Raw genomic sequence first — 6199 nt, 5'->3', positions numbered from 1 at the left:
GTGAAAAAGCCGACTAAAACACCAAGAAAGAACTGCAACCTCACTGAGTTGAAAAGACAGATTAGCATTCAGAAAAGTTTAGGCAGCTGGAACATGCAGGGTGCACAAAAGATATGAGGTCAGTAAAGAATAACCATGAAGGACTGTAATCTGAATGAGTCTAAGAAAGGCACGAAAAGATAAAAGGACAACGTGTCTATCTATTCCTTGAAGCTGGAACACACTCTTCCTCTCCTGTCCATGGACAACAGTTCTCCAGGAGGCTTCCTGGCTTTTGTACTATAGGATCTCTACCAGTAGCCCTCTACCCCTTCTGCTTTGTTCTTGAATGGAAAGTCACACTATCCACTTCCTGAGTTCCGAGGCACTGAGCCACTCTACCCAGAGACCAGAGTTTCCAGCTTTTCAGGTTTTTTTTTTTTTTTTATTTACTGTTGTTTGTTATTAATTTTTTTTTCTTTTTATTTTTTTTCTACAGGCTAAGATCAGAGAAAGCAAGATAAGACAGTAATATAACAAGCTATTTAAGGTGGAGGATATAGATCAGTGGTAGAATACTTGCCATGTACAAGACCCTGTGTTCGATACCTAGCACGCCCCCCCAAAAATAAAATAAAGCAAATTATTTTTAAAAATATTTGAATGCAGATGAATAAAATATTCCTTATTGTATTTTTGCTTAGAAGTACCAATGGAGAGAAGGGTAAACATAGCTGCAGGGAAATGACTTTCAGAAATCTATTAAACTGACTGGTTTCAACCACTAGTGATGGATGAATAGTCAAAAATTAATTCTCTTGTGGTGCACAAGCACACTGCACAAAAGTTATGTTTTAACCTGTCTTAAATAATGAGCAAGACATAATAACTAACTTAAATGCAGACACACTTCATCACCAAAATGCCTGAGGCAAATGTTCTCTGCAGCATTATCTATTCTAAAAGTAATATAAATTCCTTCAATCCATTGACATGGCTTAAAAACCTAGGTGGGGTGCATGCAGCTCAGGGGCAGAGCATGTGCTTAGTATGTGCGAGGCCCTGGGATCAACCCCCAGGGAAAAATGAAAGAAAAGAAAGAAGGACAGAAAGAAGGAAAACCTAGGTTGTGCTTCATATGTTTGTAAATATTTTTAATCCTTACTTTGTAGTTAGAAAAATAATTTGTGCATATTGCGCAGATTGTTCAATGTAGGGACATTAGAAATATTCATATGTATATAAAAACTGAAATCTGGACAAGGTTCATAGTTTGCTCAGTAGGGTATGAAGGTCAATTTTCTGGTTATAAGAAGCATAATGTTCAAGTTGTCACTGCAGGTGGGAGCTGGGTAATGGGTACATAGGAACTCTGAAAATAATTTTTTGCAAGTCTGAAATTATTTAAAAAAATTTTTTTTAAATATCACTCATACTTCAACTTGCGAGGCTGAGCCTGGGGAATCACAAGTTTCAGACTACCCTGGACAACTTAGTGAGACTCCGTCTCAAAATAAAAAGGACCAGGCATAGTGTAGCACATCTGTGATCCCAGCTACTTGGGAGACTGAGGCAGGAGGACCTCAAACTTAAGGCCAACCTCAGCAATTTAGTGAAACCCTGTCTCAAAGTAAAAACTTAAGAGGGCTGGGGATACGACTCAGTAGTAATCACCCCTGGTTTCAAACCCCAGTACTATTAAGAAAAACAAAACCACAACCAAAAAACCCCATATTTAAGAATTTTGGTGTTGAAATAGTAACAATGACACTGGGATTAAAAAATAGACAAAAGAATACATCAGTGAAGATCTTTTCTGTGGCCAGTGTTTTTTGCTTACCAGAAAAAGCCCAGGGCAGAGGTTAGCTCAGGTTAGTCTTGGTGCCAGTCTCAAATGCCATAACCTGACCTCTCTTGCCTGGTCTCGGTTTTTATTCCCTTGATTAGCTCCAGTTTCAGACAGGTTTTTCCCTTAAGAAGCTCCAATATGTCTGAGGGGAGGAAGGGATGGGTAAAAAAAGGATAGGAAGCTCCATGGTTATTTTCAGGGGTGAAGTGGATAGTTGATAAGTAGAGAAAACAAAATGAGAAAAACATTCACTCAAAGAAGTGAGCAGATAATAGAAAGTTAAAAAAAAAAAAAATACATACAAATAACCAGGTTCAGAGTCACATGCTAGAATCTCAGTGATTTGGGAGGCCGAGTTAGGAAGATTACAAGTTCAAGCCTCAGCAACTTAGCAAGGTTCTAAGCAACTTAGGAGACCCTGTCTCAAAATTTTTTAAAAATTTAAAAGGACTGGGGATGTGGCTCAGTGGTTAGGTGCCCTGGGTTCAATCCCTGGTACCAATAAATAAATAGGTATGATGTGAAGGTATGTATCTTTACTAATAATCATAGTTATTCAAATGACCAGTAGGTTCACAGACAAGTTTTAATTCATGTTACACCTACCCAAAAAATGGCTAATTACAATCCATTATTTTTCTTTTGAGATATTGAACTCTCAATTGTCTTCTTTCCCTACTAACGTTGGTTTCTCCCCTTGGCTCCTTTTTTCTCCTTGTGGTTAGAGATACCCACCAGCTCCAGTTGTTCTCCATTTATAAGTTTATATTTCCATTAGAATAATACCTCACCTACCTGCACTCAACTTCAAGGAACTTCAACTCTTTGATATATACCTGGTAATCAGGAAATACAAAAAAATTGCACAGAAAAATGATGTAAGAGACTATTGTTAGAGGTGTGGTTCAGTGGTGGAACCCAGGTTTAGCATGTATGAGGCCCTAGGTTTCATTCCCAGCTAAAAAGGAAAATAAGGAAGGAAGGGAGGGTGGGAGGGAGGAAGACTGAACCAAAGGATGTCCTAACCCTAAATCTTAACTTGGGATTCATTTGCTCACATTGACTCCAAGTTTGTAGGTGTCTGATGGGAAACATGAAAGTATCTTGTCCAAGATTTTTTGGAAATATAGAGATGAATAAAATGCCCTCAAGAAATTTATAATTCTGATGATATATGTGAATCTGGTTTGTGGCCACAGAAGAATAAAAACAGAAAATAGAATTTAGAAAAAATTTCTACAAATAGGAACACAGCATATTCTGTCCAGCCTCTGGATCCTTGGGATAATTTATTTATTATGTGCCATCCTACAGCCTATGACAGAGGGCAGAATAGTTTGGTTTATTGGTTTTATTCTTTTTATTGGCAAATAATTATTGTACAGATTTATGGGGTATAGTGTGACATTGCAATACATGATACAATGAGCGATGGTCTCACTGTAATTTCTGTGCAGGTAATTGCTGTATCCCTCACCTCAAACATTTTACCATTTCTTTGTGTTAGGAACATTCAAAATCCCAACATAAGATCAACTTTTAAAGCTTCTATATGTAGGTAAAACCATGAGGCATTTCTCTTTGTAGTCTGCTGCCTGATTCATTTCATTTTAACATAATAAAATATGTCTGGTTTCTTTTTTTTTTTTTTTTTTTTTTTTTGGTATTAAGGATTCAACCCAGGAGTGCATTACCCCTGAGCCACATACCTGGTCCTTTTCATCTTTATTTTCGGATAGTGTCTCACTAAATTTCTTAGGGCCTCACTAAATGCTGGCCTCAAACTTGTGATCCTCCTACCTCCTGAATTGCTGAGATTATAGATGTATGCCATTGTGCCTGGCTTCTGGTTTCATTCTTAAATCATAGAATAACTTAAGACCAGTCACCCAAATACTGAATACTCATTTTGATTAGATTATTTCCAGAGATACTATTCCTTTCTATAATTCAATGACCGTGGTTTTAAATAGCTGACCATCTTTTAAAAGTAGACAACTATTTTTTGTGTGTGTGGTGCTGGGAATTAGAACCCAGGGCCTCGTGCTTATGAGGCAAGCACTCTACCAACTGAGCTATATCCCCAGCCCCTAGACAACTATTTTAAGACACAGAAGGTTAAAACAAAAATAGCAGTTTGGAGTCATTCACTACAGAAGCAAACTATTCTGCCCTCTGCCATAGGCTGGACCATGGCACATCATAAATAAATTGTCCCAAGGACCCACAGGGTAGACAGAGTATGCTGTCATGTTTTTATTTTTGTTTTTGTACTGGTGATTGAACCCAGGGGCACTTAACCACTGAGCTACATTCCCAGCCCTTTTTATTTATTTTTTTTTTAATTTTGAGACAGGTTTTCACAATGTTGCTTAGGGCTTTGCTATATTGCTGAGTCTGACTTTGAATCTGAAATTCTCCTGCCTCAGCCTCCTGAGTTGCTGGGATTACAGGCATAAGCCACCATGATTGGCTACATTCTTTATCCTACTACTTTCATTCATGAACTTGTTTATCATCTATAATTCTCTACTAGAATGCATGTTTCCCATTTGTAGTTATCTTGCCTCCCTTTATCCCTAAAATAATGTTTGTCCCACAGGAAATTTCTCACTACACATTTTCAGGAAAAAAAAAAATCTTCACAATTTTTGACATTTATATTCAGTTTTATAACCCATTTTTCTTGGAAATATTTAGCCTTATCTCTAAAAGGTTTGGCCATCACTGCCTGTGTGTTTTTTTGTTTGTTTTTGTTTTGTGCTTGGGTTCAAATCTGAGGAACTCTCCAGCCAGCCTATACTTTTATATTATAACTTGTCTTAAATTCCTAATTTTTCTTATTTTTCAATGAATTGAGATATAGCTTCCAAATGATTTCTTAGAGAATAGAATGGTATGAGGAGTGTATTGTTGCTGGACGTGATGGTGTATGTCTGTAATCCCAGCAACTCAGGAGGCTGAGGCAGGAGGATTGCAAGTTCAAAGCCAGCTTCAGGACCTTAACAAGGCCCACAACAACTTAGTAAGACCGTATCTCAAAATCAAAAATAAAAAGGGCTGGGGGTGTGGTTCAGTAGTTGAGGGTCCCTGGGTTCAATCCCTAATACCAAAAAAAAAAGTATATTTTTGATCATTGTATATATAAATATATAAAGCTGTCCTTCACTCCTAACACTTGAAAAGATAACTAACCTGACATACAATTCTCAAAAATGTTTGAGGATGGAACTGTGTGTTCTCTTCTCTCATGTATGGTCACATATTGGGGAATTTGGTTTAATCAATCAGATTAGTTTGTGGGGAGGAATGGGGACAGGGTAGAAGAAAGGAAATAGAAACCTCTTCTCATTTTTCCTGCTCCACCCCCAAAGACACACATCCCTTTGTAAAAGAGATGAGAAGGGTAATAATTGTGGAGATAATTAGAAATAAAGTCTAGGGAATTTGGATACTGTTTGGGAAAGTAAATGAGAAAAAGGTGAAGGTAGCTTCTAAGTTTCTTGTGGTTGTGTCTTGCTAGTCTTGCTTCAAACTTGGATTCAAGGTGAATGTAATATTTTTGAGATTATCCCCTACTTTTTTCTTCTCCCTTTTCATTTATAACTGAGCTAAATCTTTTTTTTTCCCCTTAACATCCAAAAGGAGGATCTATTAGGACTTTTAGTGCAGCAAATGGGGAAAAGTACACAGATGTCCCTGTAACTAGCCCATATCTTCTGATTCATTCAAAGTCGCTACTACCTGGATGTGTAATCCTAGAGATGCTGGGAGAGTTAAGGTTTATCAATTCCTCTCAAACACCCCTTCCTTAGTGATTCCTCCCTCTGAAATTTATTGTGTTTTAACTAAATCTCTGTTACCACTTATCACATTGTATTGCAATCAAAATAGTTTGCCTACTCAGACTAGAAGCATCTGTTGTATCTGTATCTTCTGTACCTTCAATGTTTGGCACTTAGAAGAAACTAAAGCAGTTATTTATAGAATTTATGGTAATGTTTGGCACTTAGAAGAAACTAAAGCAGTTATTTATAGAATTTATGGTTATTTACAAAAACCATACATTCACCAACAAAACAAACAAAAACAGAAGAAACAAAAACCCTTTTCACATATAGTGAGTTTATGGGATTGTTATATTTAGAAGCAATTTAATTAGAAGAAAACACAACTGAAACTGAATCTTCAGAATACCTCCAATTGCTTAATCACTCATTTGTCAATACTGAATTAAGGTAGCCGGGACTAGGTTGGGTGTTGAAGATACAGAGATGATAACATCCAGCTTTATTTAGCTTTATTCAGGAGTTAATAGAAACTTTATCTCACTTAGTGGCCCCATAATCTCCCTTCACTACAAGGTCTGCC

The sequence above is a fragment of the Sciurus carolinensis genome, chromosome 4 (assembly GCF_902686445.1).
Source record: "Sciurus carolinensis chromosome 4, mSciCar1.2, whole genome shotgun sequence".
Classification (NCBI taxonomy): Eukaryota; Metazoa; Chordata; class Mammalia; order Rodentia; family Sciuridae; genus Sciurus; species Sciurus carolinensis.
Note: the sequence above shows the minus strand (reverse complement) of the source record.